Here is an 18518-nt window from a genome sequence, read left to right as displayed (position 1 = left end):
GGCAGGGACACAATGGGGTCCGTCAAGTAGACCAAGAGGTCATCGGCGAATGCCAAGCACTTGTATTTGTGACCACCTACCACCACACCATGAATGTTGGGGTCTGACCGGATAGAGGCCAAGAGATGCTCCATCACCAGAACATAGAGGAGCAGGGATAGGGGACATCCCTGTCATGTGCCGTTTTTAATCTGGAAGGAGGAGGACATGGCGCCATTAATTTTGAGTCGGGCCGCTGGGGAGCGGTAGAGGGCCATAATTTTTGCTGTGAAAACCGGGCCTAAACCAATATGTCGTAGGGTTTGTGCCAGGGAGGACCAGGAGATTCGATCAAATGCCTTTTCGGCATCCAGAGAAAGAATCATTAGAGGCAGTTTAGAAGACTTGGCGTGGTGAATAATATTCAAAGTCTTGATGGTATTATCCCTGGCTTCTCTCCCCGGCACAAACCCCACTTGGTCTAAATGGACCAATCGGGGAAGAATGAAATTCAAACGAATGGCTAACTATTTTGAGTAAATCTTGAGATCTACATTTAAGAGGGAGATGGGCCGGTAACTGCCACAAACCTGAGGATCCTTTCCAGGCTTCGGGAGCACCACAATGTGGGCAAGGGTGGAAGAGTCCGGGATGGGCATCAAAGGGGGAATGGAGTTAAAGGCCTTGAGCATGAGGGGAGATAAGCTAGCAGAAAGGGTTTTCTAAAATTTGGACATGTAGCCGTCCGGTCCAGGGCTCTTCCCGCCCGGGTGGTCCCGAACAACACGGTCCAGTTCCTCCAGAGAGAAAGGAGCCTCAAGCCCTTCCACGACTTCCAAGGGCAGGGAAGGAAATGGGGGGGTGGTGGCAGGCGTGGGTGAGGGAAGATTATAAAGATCAGAGAAAAAAGACCTAAAGGTGGAGGCAATATCATCAGTGGAGTGAGCTACCTGGCCAGAAGGTGTGCGAATGCAAGGGATATGTGATTGAGCTATCTTGGAACGCAGCGCCCTGGCAAGCATGCGGCCACTCTTGTTCCCATACTCATAAAACCTACTGCGACCCATCTGAAGCCAGCGCCCCCAAGACTCTTCTAAAAGCCTTTTCACCTCAAGCCTAGCTAGCTGCAGGTCCCGAATTACCGTCTGGAAAAGCGAGCGTTTATGTAGAACTTCAAGGGAAGAAACAACGGAAAGAGCCTTACGTAGTGCCTGAGCCTTGCCATGTTTGAGGCGAAACCCATGCTTAATGAGGACCCCTCGGAGGACACACTTAAGAGCCTCCCATTGCATAAACGGATTGGTAGAGTCTCCCTAGTGATCTCTTATAAAACCGGCAACAGTCGCTGACAGATTGCCCAAACAAGGAGGGTCCAGTAATAAGGATTCATTCAATCTCCACGACCAGGTCGACTTAGTCAGGAAAGGAAGATGGAGAGAGCAATAGACAGGAGCATGATCGGACCATAAAATGTTGCCAATGAAGAAGAGACCACCCAGGGAAGGGCAGCATGTTGGACAAGCACATAGTCTAGTCGACAGTAGGTTCCGTGCGGGGAAGAGAAGAAGCTATAATCTCTGTCCAGGGGGTGCTGCAACCGCCAAACGTCACCCAACTGCAATAGAGCCAAGGCCCGTTTCACGCGTTTGATGGCCGCATAGGACAAGCTAGAGCGACCCGTGGAATTATCCAAAGTAGGGTCAAGAGTCAAATTCAGATCCCCGCACAGAACCACCGTCCCCCGAATCAAGGGCAGCGCGACATCTATTAGGTTAACCAAAAACTCCCTTGGCCCTGGTTAGGAGCATATGCATTGATGACAGTAAAGAGTCTACCATTAAGCCATAAGGACAAGATAAGATACCTAGCATGCGCGTCAAGTGTAACATCCATGACCTGATGAGCCAGGGACCTATGTATTGCTATGACTACCCCTTTAGCTCACGCCTCTGAGTTGTCTATTATTAGTAAGCGCCAGTGCATGGCCTGTCTTAAAGTGGGTTTCCTGAAAGCAAGCAATTTGTATCTTACGTTTATGAAGATGGTGAAGAATCTGGGTTCTCTTCGCCGGCGCATTGAGCCCCTTTACGTTGAACAATGCCACATTAAGAGTTGCCATGAGGAAAGGATGTCTCCTCACCCAAACGCCACACTCCGTAAGCTACAGGCTCCGCAAACAAGCTGGGTAGCAGTCTCCAAAGAAAGAAGGAAAAACAAGTTAGAAAAGTAAACATCAACAAGACAAGAGAGACAAAGACAACCACTCACAAGAGAAAAGAAAAGGATAGCTGCAGTGAAACTGCCGTGGCACCAACTAATCAAGAAGTGGCACTCAACCAAGGAAGATCACAGTCCGGGAGAAACCCCCCGGAGAGATCCCCAACCTATGAGGGTAAAAGTGAGTAGCGAAGAAGCAAGAGGGAGAGCCCGAGCCCAGCACCCCCAGAACGAAGCTCAGCAGAGAAAGGAAGTATGAAAGCGACACCAGCATATATGAAGGGAGCAGGTGTAGAGGAAGCAAGTAAGCACGAAAAAGAAAAGAAGGGCGGAACAGGACCAAGAAGTAAAGATAACGTGAGGTTAAACAGGAGTTAGAAGGCGACAGTCCTTTCCCATATCAATCTGTAGATATAAGAGAGAAAATACAGTCAAGGCAATCAAAACAAATACACAGCAATAATCATTCTAGTCAGCCATCAGGGGCTCGGTATGCTCTAGCGGATACGGGAACTGATTCCCAGCGGTTGACCCATCTCTGATGGCGGCGACCCCTGGAGGGGGCGCCTGAGCGGGCCTGTTTAGGGGACTGTTGAGGAGACCGTGGCAACTGTCTCTTGGGCGCTGAGGGTGTCAGAGAGGGCCAGTCCGGAAGAGAAAGAGGAGGAATGTCCAAATCCTTCAGGGATCCGGGTAAATCGTCCGGCGAACGTAGAGTGTGCATCCTGCCCTCCTTGTGAACCAAAAGGGCAAAGGGAAACCACCAGCGGTAGGGGAGATCTTTTCCTCTAAGGACCTCAAGAAGGGGCTTCAGGGCTGCACATTGAGCCAATGTATGGCGAGAGAGGTCAGGGAACAATTGGATCTCAACGTCCTTGTACAAAATACGTCGCCTTGATCTGGCAAAACAGAGAATGTCCTCCTTGATGACATAGAAGTGCACTCTACAGATGATGTCCCTGGGACGGTTATCATCAGGGTTTGGTGGGCGCAGGGCTCTGTGGGCCCTGTCCAATTCAATATGAGCATCCAGCGGTCTGTCCAGCAAGTCATTGAATATCGCCAGCAGTGCCGGATACAGTTCATCGGGGCCTACCCTTTCAGGCAAACTACGGACTCTGATGTTATTGCGCCTATTGCGATTTTCAACATCGTCAAGATGTTGTTGAAGTACAAATAATTGTTCACTATGTCTCTGAACCGTGTCTTGGAAAGTTTTAACAGCAGTGGCAGTAGAGTCCTGAACAGTCTCAATCTCCGACACTTTAGATGATAGGATTGTCACTTCAGAGCAAAGATTTACAAACTTCTGCTTACTTTCAGCTACCAATTGTTTGACCATAGTGGAAAATTCCTCCTTAGTGGGCAGAGAGGAGAGCAGGGAGCGAAGATCCACTAGGGTGATTGGTCTATCAATGTCCTCAGCAGGAGACCGTGCCTCCTTGGGAGATCCCTGAGTGGAGCCCATAGATGAAACATAAGAATGACAGTCCAGGACAGGGGTTTGGAAGGCAAGCGGAGTCCCCTGAAGACTTGGGGGGGACCTCTCAGGGAGGAGTGTGGGGTCCCGTTGTCTAAGGCAACAGCCAGTGTGGGTGGAGCAGGAGAGGGGGGCCCCACTCCAGGGCTGGGTAATGGGGTAGCGTGCAACATTGTGGGACCCCAGGGGGAGCCCGAGGACCACTGTGAAGATGGGGGTGCACCTGCAGGCTGAGGTCCCTGGAGTGTGTGTGGGGGGGGTAAGGTATAGAAGGCCATCATGGGCGAGGGGCCGGGAAGAGGCAGAGGCGGCCAGTCCACAGGGGTGAGTATAGGGCCCACAGGGGTGTTGCACCGGACTGGGTACTGAATACGGCCCCCCTCCACCACTGGGGGGCTGGCAGGCCCCCACAGTGACACATGCCCCTCAAGAGAGGCAGGTAACAGCTCCCCCCCTGACTTTGTGGGGGAGAGGAGGCCACCGCCACCCTCCCCGTGCTCCCCCTGCAGCCAGAGTAAGAATCCAGCCGGCCATTCACCCCCGCCTCAGCGTGGCCTAGTGCCGGCAGGGGCCGCGACACGCTCACCTCAGAGACAGCAGATGGAGGGACAGCCGGAGCAGTGCCGCAGTCCCCCACCGGCCGAGCATCTGATTCCACGGCAGGGGCCTTCTCCGTAGACGAGGCAGGGGCCTTTTCAGCAGCACAGCGCGGGCAGCGCCGCGCTTCACAGCGTCTTCCCGCCGCTGCAACGGAGGAAACGGAGGCCCCGGCGGTGACAGGGCAGCAGGGGCAGACAGTTCCAATGATTCCCGGGAGGACGCGGGAGCTGCATCACAGGATGGGACCAGCCCGGCAGCAGGAGGAGGCAACCCGCCCGCAGGTCGCGGTTCTGCATCTTGCAGTAAAGGTGAGGAGTCAGGAGCCGCCGCCACCTTGGAGGGAGGCAGGGAGGAACTTCTCTGCAGCTGTGAGGAGGTGAAATACCCCGTAATGTCCACCTGCTGCTCCTTTTTGTGCTTGTTCCTCTTGGAAGTAGCTGATGGATCAGGGCAATAGAGGGCGCTAGGCTCGGAGCTCTGAGTGCGTGCGACCTCACAGCTCCATGCCTAGCCACGCCCCCCCATGATGTGTACTTTTTATTGATACCATATTTGCTTATATAAAACTTTTAATACTTTTTTTTATAAAAAATTTTTGGGAATAAAATTTTATAAAAAAGCAGCTATTTTTGCCTTTTCTTTTCTTTTTTACGTTCACGCCGTTCACTGTACGGTATACTTAACATTTTATTTTAATAGTTCGGATTTTTACGCATGCGGCGATACCAAATATGTATATAAAAAATTTTTTTTTACACTTTTTGGGGATGAAATGGGGAAATAGGACAATTTACGTTTTTATTGGGGGAGGGGGGTTTTCAAATTTTTTTCACTTTTATTTTTACACTTTAATAGTCCCATAGGGGACTATTTATAACAATCATTCGATTTCTAATACTGTTCAGTGCTATGCATAGGACATAGCACTGATCAGTATTATCGGTCATCTTCGGCTCTGGTCTGCTCGATCGCAGACCAGAGCAGAAGACCCGTGGAAGGCAGCGGAGGCAGGTGAGGGGACCTCCGTCTGCCGTTTTGGATGATCGGTTCGCCAGCGCTGCGGGCGATCCGATCATCCATTTCAATGACCGCAATGCTGCAGATGCCGTGATCTGCAGATTCCGGCATCTGAGGGATGTCCGCCATTACCGGCGGATCCCTGGCTGCTATCAGTACCAGCTTACCAGGACGTACATTTATGTCTGGCGTCGTTAAGGGGTTAAAGTGTACCTGTCGTCAACAAAAACTTTTTATATAATGTTGATAATACTATTATATGTATATTTGTAATATACATTGGTTAAAAAATGTGTATGTTTTTGTCCCTGCAGCTATTGCCTGCAAACAGGGCTCTGTGCACTCAGAAAAAGCAGGACAGCGTGCACTGAGGCTCTATAACAGGCTCCTGGCTCATATATCAGGATGTTTGACAAGCCAGGAGCCTGCACAGAGCCTTGCTTGTCCCACCCTCACTTCCTGTTTTTGGACTCCTCAGAGAAAATAGCTGCAGGGATAGCATTTATTCACCCAAAAATATACACATTTTCTAACCAATGTATATTTCCTATCTTCTCACTCGATATACAGCTGAAAACATCTAGGATTAAAGCTTACCGTTTGGCTTTTTAGGTGCTGATTTTAAAAGAAATCAAATTAAACAAATGAATATCATGCACAGTGCTGCGTCATAGTCATATGTGAAAAAGAACTCTAGAGGTACAATTCATTATACATTAGGTGCAGTATAGTTTCCCACATTAGGTGCAGTACAGTTCCCCCACATTAGGTGCAGTATAGTTCCCCACATTAGGTGCAGTATAGTTTCCCCACATTAGGTGCAGTACAGTTCCCCACATTAGGTGCAGCATAGTTTCCCCACATTAGGTGCAGTATAGTCCCCCACATTAGGTGCAGTACAGTTCCCCCACAAACAAACAGCCTTCAGCCATATTCAGTGTATGGCTGGAGGCTGTATGCCTGTTTACTGCCCCACTTCAGTGTTCCGACCACCGCTCCGGGGTCACGATCAACTGCTATGGCCTATGGGCCATAGCAGTAGGTCCCGGGACCGGAGAGGAGCGGTGGTCGGAACACTGAAGATGACGTGCTGGTCACTTACCATGCACGCGCGTCCTCCTCACTGCTCCGCTCTGCTCTGTTACTATGGGCGCACACACGGGACGTCAGTGACGTCCCTGTGTGTGCTAGCTGCCGGCGGCCCCTGCGTTTGTAAAGTTAACGCAGGGCCGCAAAGAGGTAACCGGGGCATCAGGGATGTCCCTAATGTAACGGGGGCCCCCTCCATGAGCGCCAATGATGATCTGGCCCTGGTTGTAGTTCATATTGTACATTTACAGTCTGGCAAGCAACATTAAAGGACATCTGCAGCGTTACAAACACTATCCTCAAGATAGGGGATAAGTGTTTGATCGAGGGGGGTCCGAATGCTGGGGACCCCGGTGATCTCCTGTATGGGGCCACGGCTCTCCCGTGCAGGGGGCGTGCCAGCCGCAGCATGACGTTGCGGCCGGCACGCCTCCTCCATACATCTCTATGGGAGAGGCGGGGAGGCAGCATTTGTCAGTCCTCACACTTCCTTCCTCCTCAGCGGTGCCCGTGTTAGCTGACAGGATGATAGCACTGGGTAACTTGTATAACTTGTAAAGAACAGAGGGAGAAGAGTCGTCATCCCCTTCTTGCTCTGCAGGCTCTCCTCAGCACTCCTCTCTTCTTCTTGTCTTCCCACAGACTGCACAGGCTGGTTTAGACCTGCAGTCTATGAGAGAGGGGGGACAAGCTGGTGACCTCTGAGATCCGATACAGAGGGTGCAATGAAGAGATTACATCCTGCTGCCTGTGTCGGACCTGTGATGTCATCAACGCGCTCCTGCAGGTCTGAACCAGCTGGATGTAGAGCATAGGGATGTATGTGGTGAGCCACGGCGGTGCGATGTGAGGTGTAGGGACAGATGGTGTTGCCCAGGGGTAGGTGGTGTTAACCCCTTAGTGTTCGTAACGCCAGGGCGTGGGTTGCCTATGTGACCACCCCAAGGTAATCCAGTTACTCCTAGGTTAGGCAGGGGTAAATAATAGTCCAAGGCCAGGTTAAGATTAACGGTAGCTTTACTGAAGTTGAACAGGTCTAACAGTCTTTACAGGGTAGTAAGGTTCCCAGAGAGGTGACCAGTAACACGTGGGACCTCACAGCTTGCTGGGACTTGCAGTGACTTGACAGACTCTAGCACAGCCACGCTGACTATAAATGACTTGAGTTGACTGTAGATAGTGACAGCAGACAGAGATGACTTGACTTACTGATCTGTGGCTGCAATTTAGGCTTGAGGCCTCCAGATGTACTGGACACTGGCTCTGAGACATCTGGACTGAACTTGACCTCAGCAGAAAGCGAAACACAAGAGAGAGATGGTAGTACATCCCCATCTTATATAGGGGGGCTGAGCAAGGAGCCCATAGGCCAACTGTGGGTCACCTGGTGCTCTCTGGGTAACAAAACATATGACTTGAACAACCCTTATCATGTGACTAACAATCATGTAACCATATCAAAGGTCATTTACCCTTAATATATAACTTATACACATTATGGGGGGAACACTGCAGGTGAGTCCTGAGGATGTACAGGGAATCAACCAGACAGGACTGTAGGAGCATGACCCGTATTGGGACATCACATGTAAGTGCGGCCATGGGTCCCATAGCTGCTGCCAGTCAGGGTTGTAATCGGCCCTGCTAGTATCTGAAAAATGAAAAATCCGGCCCTGACAGTATTTTGCCGCGATTTGCGCAAAATCGCGGTAAAAACCCTGTGATTTTACTGCAATTTTGGCCAAATTGCGTCAAAATACAGTATTATGAGTATGGATGTAAATATTTTCAGGGGGCCCTCTTTTGGATGGGGGCCCTTGGCAACTGCCCAGGTTGCCCTGCCCTAACACCGGCCCTGCATGCCTGGATAGTCAATGGCTCTCTATCAATGCTGGGAGTTGTTGTTTTGCAACAGCTAAAAGCTCGGTTTAGGAAACAGCAGAATACAAGGCATTTTTCATTTTATGGGGGGTGGAGGGGGAGAGGGCTGTGTTAGGATGTGAATATGTAGTGTTTTACTCTTTATTTCATATGAGTGTAGTGTAGTGTAGTGTTTTTAGGGCACTGGCGAGGGTTTACAGTGAGTTTTCCGCTAGGAGTTTGAGCTGCGGCTGTAAATTTGCCACAGCTCAAACTTGCACCCGGAAACTCACTGTACTGCACCTAATGTGGGGGAACTATACTGCACCTAACAACAGGGGGGGGGGACTGTACTACACCTAACGGGGTGAACTATACTGCACCTAATGGGGGGGAACTGTACTGCCCCTAATGGGGGGGGGAACTGAACTACACCTAATGGGGGAGAACTGTACTACACCAAATGTGGGGGATCTGTACTGCACCTGTTACGCCGAGCGCTCCGGGTCCACGCTCCTCCCCGGAGCGCTCGCAGCGTCCTCTCATTTGCAGCGCCCCGGTCAGACCTGCTGACCGGGTGCGCTGCGATATTACTCCCAGCCGGGATGCGATTCGCGACGCGGGATGCGCCCGCTCGCGATGCGCATCCCGGCTCCCGTACCTGACCCATTCCCCGTCTGTGTTGTCCCGGCGCGCGCGGCCCCGCTCCTTAGGGCGCGCGTGCGCCGGGTCTCTGCAATTTAAAGGGCCACTGCACCACTGATTGGCGCAGCAGGCCTAATCAGTGTCATCACCTGTGCACTCCCTACTTATACCTCACTTCCCCTGCACTCCCTCGCCGGATCTTGTTGCCATTGTGCCAGTGAAAGCGTTTCCTTGTGTGTTCCTAGCCTGTGTTCCAGACCTCCTGCCGTTGCCCCTGACTACGGTCCTTGCTGCCTGCCCTGACCTTCTGCTACGTCCGACCTTGCTCTTGTCTACTCCCTTGTACTGCGCTTATCTTCAGCAGTCAGAGAGGTTGAGCCGTTGCTGGTGGATACGACCTGGTTGCTACCGCCGCTGCAAGACCATCCCGCTTTGCGGCGGGCTCTGGTGAATACCAGTAGCAACTTAGAACCGGTCCACCAACACGGTCCACGCCAATCCCTCTCTGGCACAGAGGATCCACCTCCAGCCAGCCGAATCGTGACAATGTGGGGGAACTATACTGCACCTAATGTGGGGGCACTCTGGGGGGGGGGGGCATCATAATGAAGTGCTCCGTCTTCCAGGCAGCCTTAATCTGGCCCTTGGGCCAATAACAATAATTTTGCATAAATAAAATAAAAACAAAAAAAAACAAAAAAAAACGTATGGTTCACATTTTTGTTCTCAGCTACATACAACTAAACAGCAACAGCCTGACATTACCAAGGTGGGCGAGGACCATTGTTACTGGCCCTTCCCAGCCTACATAACTCCAGCCTGTTACCACCTAGGCCCAGGAGCGCCATTTTTGCAATCAGTGTATGCAGTGTTTTAGATGGTACTGATAAAAACTTCAGATCATGGCGCAAAAAATGAGCCCTCATCCCGCTTGGTTCGTGGAAAAATAAAAAAGTTCAGCAGCAATTTTCCAATTTTTCACAAAATTTTCAAACTCACTATTTTTCAGGGACCAGTTCAGGTTTGAAGTGGATTTGAAGGGTCTTCATATTAGAAATACCCCATAAAAGACCCCATTATAAAAACTGCACCCCCCAAAGTATTCAAAAGACATTCAGTCAGCGTTTTAACCCTTTAGTTGTTTCACAGGAATAGCAGCAAAGTGAAGGAGAAAATTCACAATGTTCATTTTTTACACTCGCATGTTCTTGTAGACCCAATTTTTTTATTTTTACAAGGGGTAAAAGGAGAAAATTTATACTTATGTTTGTAGCCCAATTTCTCTCGAGTAAGCACATACCTCATATGTCTATGTAAATTGTTCAGCGGGCGCAGTAGAGGGCTCAGAAGCGAAGGAGCGACAAGGGGATTTTGGAGAGTATGTTTTTCTGAAATGGTTTTTGGGGGGCATGTTGCATTTAGGAAGCCCCGATGGTGCCAGAACAGCAAAAAAAAAAACACATGGCATACCCTTTTGGAAACTAGACCCCTTGAGGAACGTAACAAGTAATAAAGTGAGCCTTAATACCCCACAGGTGTTTCACGACTTTTGCATATGTAAAAAAATATATTTTTTTCACTAAAATGCGTGTTTCCCCCCAAATTTCACATTTTTCAAGGGTTCATAGCAGAAAATACCCCCAAAATTTGTAACCCCATCTCTTCTGAGTATGGAGGTACCCCATAAGTTGACCTGAAGTGCACTATGGGCGAACTACAATGCTCAGAAGAGAAGGAGTCATATTTGGCTTTTGGAGAGCAAATTTTGCTCGGGGGCAAAATAACCCCCACATGGCATACCATTTTGGAAACTAGACCCCTTGAGGAACGTAACAAGGGGTACAGTGAGCAATTACCCCCCACTGGTGTCTGTCAGATCTTTGGAACAGTGGGCTGTACAAAATTTATAATTTGCACAGCCCACTGTTCCAAAGATCTGTCAGACACCAGTGGGGTGTAAATTATCAATGTACCCCTCAGAGGTGTAGTTTCCAAAATGGGGTCACGTGTTTTTTTTTTTTTATTTGTCCAAACCGCTGTAACAATCAGCCACCCCTGTGCAAATCACCTCAAATGTACATGGTGCACTCTCCCTTCTGGGCCTTGTTGTGCACCTCCAGAGCACTTTGCGCCCACATATGGGGTATCTCCGTAGTCGGGAGAAATTGCATTACAAATTTTGGGGGGCTTTTTTCCCTTTTACCTCTTGTCAAAATGAACAGTATAGGGCAACACCAGCGTGTTAGTGTAAAAAATTAATTTTTTTACACTAACATGCTGTTGTAGACCCATACTTCACCTTTTCATAAGTGGTTAAAGGAGAAAAAGCCCCACAAAATTTGTTAGGCAATTTCTCCCGAGTACGGCGATACCCCATATGTGGACGTAAACTGTTGCCTTGAAATACGACAGGGCTCCAAAGTGAGAGCGCCATATGCATTTGAGGCCTGAATTAGGGATTTGCATAGGGGTGGACATAGGTGTATTCTACGCCAGTGATTCCCAAACAGGGTGCCTCCAGCTGTTGCAAAACTCCCAGCATGCTTGGACAGTCAACGGCTGTCCAGCAATACTGGGAGTTGTTGTTTTGCAACAGCTGGAGGCTCCGTTTTGGAAACAGTGTCGTACCAGATGTTTTTCATTTTTATTGGGGCGGGGAGGGGAGGGGGGCTGTGTAGGGGTATGTGTATATGTAGCGTTTTTTACTTTTTATGTTGTGTTAGTGTAGTGTAGTGTTTTTAGGGTACAGTCACATGGGCGGGGGATTACAGCGAGTTTCCCGCTGCGAATCTGAGCTGCCGCGCAAAATTTGCTGCATCGCAAACTTGCAGCCTGATACTCACTGTAAGCCCCCTGCCCATGTGAATGTACCCTGTACATTCACAGAGGGGGGGGGGGGAACATCTTTAGAGCCAAATGTTGCCAAACTACAACTCCCAGCATGCCTGGACAGTAAGGGCATGCCTAGGATGTGTAGTTTTGTAACATCTGGAAGGGCACAGTGGTCTCCAAACTGTGGACCTCCAGATGTTGCAAAACTGCAACTCCCAGCATGCCCAGACGCCAAGGGCTGTCTGGGCATGCTGGGAGTTGTAGTGTAAGGGGACCAGATGGAGCAGTCCAGATCGCTTTACGTCTGGACTGCTGCAAAGGTCCCGCGACGCCTCCGAAGATCCACTCACCTGTCGCCAATGCCGCCGTCTCCGCCGCCGGGATCCGGGTCTTCAGGGACGAGGTAAGTACCAGGGCCGGGTCCCAGTCCTCCCCCGTCCCCCGCCACGTCATACGGTCTTCCTCCCATTCTCTCCGGACTTCCAGGGGCCGGGCAGTAACCGCCCCCCCCCCCCCCCTGCGATTGGTCGGTTAGCTAATCGAAGAATCGCAGGGGATAGGAGGAGGTGGCAGGCTTGGCACCTCGCTCCTATACTTTAGCATGGTCCTGGCTGTCTGTGACAACCGGGATCATGGAAAATTACCGGGCGGTCGGGTCCCAGAGACCCGATCAGCCCGGTATCGCAGCAGATCGCAAGGGCGATTTCCCTTGTGCTTTGTGGCGATCGCCAACATGGGGGCCTACATGGCCCCCCTCGGCGTTTGCCCTGGATGCCTGCTGAAGCATTTTAGCAGACATCCGCTTCCGATCTCTGCCCGCAAGGGACCGGAAAACGCCATGACGTCCTGGGACGTCATTGGTCCTTAAGGCTCAGGGTGCCATGACTTCCCAGGATGTCATTGGTACTTAAGAGGTTAAACGTATAAATTTTCGTGCATGTAGTTATGATTTTTTCCAGAAGTACGACAAAATCAAACCTATATAAGTAGGATATCATTTTAACCGTATGGACCTACAGAATAAAAATGTCATTTTTACCAAAAAACACAGGAAAAAAATGGGTGCTTCCGTAGAAACGGAAGCCCCCAAAAGTTATAAAATGGCGTTTTTTCTTTAATTTTGTCGCACAATGATTTTTTTCCCGTTTTTTCTGTTAGATTATTGGGTAAAATTACTGATGTAATTACAAAGTAGAATTGGTGGTGCAAAAAAAAAAAGCCATCATATGGATTTTTAGGTGCAAAATTTAAAGGGTTATGATTTTTTAAATGTAAGGAGGAAAAAACAAAAGTGCAAAAGCTTAAAAACGCTTGGTCCTTAAAGGGTTAATATTAAGCTAAAACATTTGGGTCATCAACATAGTCCACCGAATCCGAAGTAGTCCACGGGATACATGGATCTGAAATAAGAAAAAAAAAATCCACGAAAAATAGGTTACTACATTTATTGCGCTCTTCCCTGAGAACACCCATAAAGCAGGGTTTCCAGACAGGAAGCCTCCAGTAGTTGCTCAATTACAACCCCCATCATTCCCAGACAGCCTTAGGCTGATGGGAGTTGTAATTTAGCAACAGCGAGCCTCCAGTTTATCAACAGCTGGAGGCTCGCTGTTCCTAAAGTACAACTCCCATCATGGGAGTTGTAGTTTAGCATTAGCTGGAGGCACACTGTTCCTAAACTACAACTTATCATGGGAGACGTAGTTTAGGAACAGCTAAAATGTAAACCAGTAGGTATACTAGTATACAGGTTGAATGTGCCCTCAGTAGGTAGTGCCCCCTGGTAGATAGCGCCTACCCCTGGCAGCCCCTGTGCTGACTTTAAAGGAAAACTGTCCGCTTTCTTCCCCCATCCCCAGAACCCCCCCACCCCCACCACTAACCAGAGGTACTGGCTTGTAGTGCGGGGAACGCTGATCAGTTTGATCCTTACCAGTTAGCACCTCATTGCATATAGCGAAAATAGAAGATTGCGGACGAACGGCGCATCTGGGCACGGTAAGGATCAAACTGATCAGCGTCCCCGCACTACCAGCCAGTACCACTGGTTAGTGTGGGGGGGAGAAAGCTTACAGTTTTCCTTTAAAGGACCCACAGCCCGTCCTGAGGTAAGTGAATAGGGGTTTAAGGCTAGACTTGGGGTTAGGGTCTGGCAGTGGGGCCCCCTTTCTGCTGTTTAAGTAGGCTGAAGGTAAATAAAAATTTAAAAAAGCGGCAGTCCCCCTCTGAGGCACAGTCTCTAGGGCATATCTAACATAGATAGATATATTAATGCATAGGAGATAGATCAATAGATAGATAGGTGTTTGATATATATATATGAGAGATAAATAGATAAATTAATTGATATGAGATAGATGTAGATAGATAGATGTGTTTCCCAGCCAGGGTGCCACCAGCTGTTGCAAAACTACAACTCCCAGCATGCCCGGACAGCCAAAGGCATGCTGTGAATGGCAGTTATGCAACAGCTGGAGGCACCCCTGTTAGGAAACACTGAGACAGATAGATATGAAATAGATAGATAGATATGACATAGATAGATAGATGTTTCCCAACCAGGGTGCCACCAGCTGTTGCAAAACTACAACTTTCAGCATGCGCACACAGCCAAAGGCATGCTTGGAGTTGTAGTTATGCAGTAGCTGGAGGCACTCTTGTTAGGAAACACTGAGAAAGATATGAAATAGTGTGATAGATAGATAGATAGATAGATAGATAGGTGTTTCCCAACCAGGGTGCCTTCAGCTGTTGCAAAACTACAACTCCCAGCATGCGCACACAGCCATAGGCATGCTGGGAGTTGTAGTTATGCAACAGCTGGAGGCACCCTGGTTGAAAAACACAGAGATAGATAGATGGAAAGTAGAGAGATAGATATAATGTTACTTACTGTACATGGCATCAGCTGTGGGCAGGGGAAGGCTTCCTCTTCCCAGGGGCATGGGCAGGTCAGGGCAGGGCAGGGCAGAGCAGGGCAGAGTGGAGCTTCTGCTCCATCAATAGGACTGCATGCAGGGGAGCACTGAGAGGGAGAAGACTGACCGTTAGTATCTCGTATGTTTCTGCTGTATCACCTGTTCGCTGACTATAATAAAAACACCGACAACGGTTAAACTTTGCTGGACAACTGGGGGTCGGCCACAGCGTATATTTAATGAACCGTAAATAAACCATTTAGTTCCAACTTCTGTTTAGACACTCTTGGAGGTAAGCCGTCTGCCGGCCGCCCTCTTCGACGGGCATAACACTCTACCCTCCAGGAAATTCTCGTCCCCAATCAAACCATCTAGTGGACACCAACACTTCCGTCCGTCATTAAAAGTGCTCTTATTTTTTTTTATTTTTTTTATAAACACATCAGTATCTCTAGTAAAATGAATATCCCCCTTTTTTATTTTTTTTAAATGGTTATACATTTTATTTTTATTTTTTTGAAAAGGTAAAACAAGCATACACAAGCAAAAAACAAAAAGGGGTGGGAAGGCGGGAAGCTGTTCTTATCACTGCCGGTGATGCCACAAAGAGGCCGCTGGAAACTTAGCCCTTACTTTTATTAACCTCTAGTTCTGCCTCTTCCTGCTGTACCTGACCTATCACTACCCCTAGCATCTAAAACCCACCTCCTATAGCCAGCTCATATTTAACTCTTTCTCTCCCTTTCTTAAACCCCACTGAAAACTAAAATTGCCTTTGTTTGAATATTTTAGCGTACGGGTAAAAGGTTTAGGTTAGCTTAGGTGCACCTGCAACTTTTTGTTCGACAATTGTAGGCAGAAAAGAGCTCTCAACCCCATGATAAATCTCTACCGTTGGAGAAAATCAAATACTGTCTCATAGTAAAACTGCCTTTGTTGCCCCATAACAACCAATCAAAGCTGTGCTTTTAAGCTTTTACCAGAGCTCGTTAAGATGAAAGCTAAGCTGGGATTGGTTATAATAAGCATCAAAGACAGTTTTAATATTAGACACAGTTTTATTATTAGACAGTTTTATATGATCTGTATTGGCCCACAATTGTCAGTGCTGTTTAACACTTAAAGGGGTACGCCGCTGCTCAGCGTTCGGAACAAAATGTTCCGAATGCATAGAGCCAATGTAGGGGATTTGTGACATTACGGCCCGCACCTTTCCAATGTCATAGCCCCGCCCCCTCAATGCAAGTCTATGGAAGGGTGCGTGGCGGCCACCATGCCCCCTCCCATAGACTTGCATTGAGGGGGGCGGAGTGTGACATCACAAGGGGCCGGGACCGTGATGTCACGAGTCCCCAGCTCTAAGCATTCGGAACATTTTGTTCTGAACGCTGAGCAGCGGAGTACCCCTTTAACCCCTTAATGACACAGCGATTTTTTTGCATTTTCATTTTTTCCCTGTGTTTCAGCACAGCATTGCGCAGTGTTATCAACGCTTGACAGTCTGGAGAAGCAATACGTTGATAACACTGATTAGTAAACAGAATGAAGATTGGATGGCACAAAGGCAGGTAGGGACTCTCCATTCATTATGCCAGCTGATTGGGACCCCGCAATTGCACTGCGGTGGTCCCAATCAGCTGTAGTAAAGGTCCCATGATGGACTTTGATCGTGGGAATCTGTCATCAGTATAAAACTAGATGTAATTGGATAAAAACTGATTTTTTTTCTGCAGCTCTGGACCAAGTAGGTTAAAAGAGACTAAGCTCTAAATGGTTAAATAAAAATGCCCAGTTGCCCATACCAACAAATCAGATCTCTTCTTTCATTTTTCACAGGCCTCTTTAAAAATGAAAGAAGTGAGCTGATTGGTTGCTATGGGCAACTGCACCTCTCTTCCTCTACACAGGTTTTGATAAATCTCCCTCACTGTTCTAGATAGCACTAGTAAGCTTATGTGCTGATGTGTTGTCCACTATTGTAGGTAGGGACTGGGTTCACATCACGTTTTTACCAATACGGGACCGCATACGGCTGGGGGGAGATAAAACCTTGGGCTCCGTATCCCGGCCATATGCCGCCCATATGTAATTCATTTCAATGAGCCAACCGGAGTGAAATACTGATTCCGGTCGGCTCATTTTTGCCCCGTATGCGGTTTTCCACTGGACCTGAAACCGTGATCGACTACGGTTTTAGGTGTGCTGGGAAAACCGCATACAGGGCAAAAATGAGCCGACCCGAGTCAGTATTTCACTCCGGTTGGCTCATTGAAATGAATTACATATGGGCGGCATATGGCCGGGATACGGAGCGCAAGGTTTTATCTCCCCTCAGCCGTATGCGGTCCCGTATTGGTAAAAACGTGATGTGAACCCAGCCTTAGCTAAGGCTGGGTTCACATCACGTTTTTGCCATACTGTTTTCAATCAGTTTTTCTAAAGAAAACCGTATGGCAAAAAAAAAAAACAGATGGAACCGTATGGGAAAAAGTAAACCGTATGCTGTTTTTAAAAGTGCATACGGTTCCGTCCGTTTTTCTAAAAAAATAAAAATAAAATACCACAGTTTTTACTCCGGTTTAAAAACCGTGCTGCAATCGCATACGTTTTTTTTTAACATGGACGTCAACGGGAAACACATATGTATACGGTTCCATACGGGAAACCGTATATGGTATTTACTTTGCACATGCACATTTTCATCCTAAAGTACCCAACACCCCTCCTATTAAAAAGTGAAAAAAAAATCTAAAACTTATGTTTAAAAAAAAAATAAAAACGGACAGAACCGTATGCACTTTTAAAAACAGTATACGGTTTAAAAACGCATACGATTTACTTTTTCCCATACGGTCCCATCCATTTTTTTGCCATATGCTTTTCTTTAGAAAACCTGATTAAAAACAGTATGGCAAAAACGTGGTGTGAACCCAGCCTGAGAGACAGTTTGGACAGTTTATTTAATCAGTCCATAAATTTAGGTAGTGACTGTACGTTGGTTTGGTCCACCGTTCGCTAATGGACAGTTGGGGCAATTAATTGGATCGCTCCATTATTTTAGGTAGTGACTGTACATTGGTTTGGTCCACAGTTAGCTAAGAGACAGTTGGGACAGTTTGTTGGATCAGTCCATTATTTTAGATAGTGACTGTACATTGGTTTGGTCCACAGTTAGCTAAGAGACGGTTCGGACAGTTTATTAGATCGGTCCATTATTTCAGGTTGGTTTGGTCCACAGTTAGCTAATAGACAGTTGGGGCAGTTTATTGGTTCAGTCCATTATTGTAGGTAGTGACTGCACATTGGTTTGGTCCACCGTTAGCTAAGAGAAGTTGGGGGAGATTCATCAAAACGTGTGCACCAGTTGTCCATAGCAACCAATCAAATTGCTTTGTTGATTTTTGAAAAGGCCTCTGAAAAATAGCGATCTGATTGGTTGCTATGGGCAACTGGTCAACTTTTCCTCAGCTCCGGTCTTGATAAATCTTCCCCAATGTCTCGAACAAAAAAGGAATCCCATCAACAAATAGTTAAAAAAAAAATGCGGCAAGACAAGCTGCAAAATCTGCAGAAGAACTGTGCACATATACTCTAACACAGTGTTCTTCAACCGGCAGACCTCCAGATGTAGCAAAACTACAACTCCCAGCATGCCCGGACAGCCGTTGGCTGTCCGGGCATGCTGGGAGTTGTAGTTTTGCAACATCTGGAGGTCCGCAGGTTGGAGACCACTGCTCTAACACATGAGAAATCTTTCATATATATATATATATATATATATATATATATATATATATATATATATATATATATATATATATATCTTTCATAGGTTTAGATTAGACTGAAAAATAAGTGAGCTATTTACTCCATACACAACA

The 18518-nt window shown here is 47.9% G+C and overlaps 1 protein-coding gene across 7 annotated transcripts in view; it reads left to right on the top strand.

The window, feature by feature from the left end:
• Positions 1-18518, top strand: part of RGS22 (regulator of G protein signaling 22) — a 176208-nt gene that overhangs the window by 35841 nt on the left and 121849 nt on the right. The window contains exon 1 of one of the 7 annotated variants that reach the window (XM_056522384.1): positions 17681-17698. The exons of 4 other annotated variants lie outside the window; for them this stretch is intronic. The gene's annotated coding sequence lies outside the window, so the exon portion shown is untranslated. Of the gene's footprint in view, positions 1-17680; positions 17699-17740; positions 17859-18518 lie in introns of those variants that run through there. 2 more of the 7 variants (XM_056522383.1, XM_056522385.1) reach the window with 2 other exon arrangements.

Source organism: Hyla sarda, chromosome 5, assembly GCF_029499605.1.
Source record: "Hyla sarda isolate aHylSar1 chromosome 5, aHylSar1.hap1, whole genome shotgun sequence".
Classification (NCBI taxonomy): domain Eukaryota; kingdom Metazoa; phylum Chordata; class Amphibia; order Anura; family Hylidae; genus Hyla; species Hyla sarda.
This window is presented reverse-complemented; position numbering and strand designations above follow the sequence as displayed.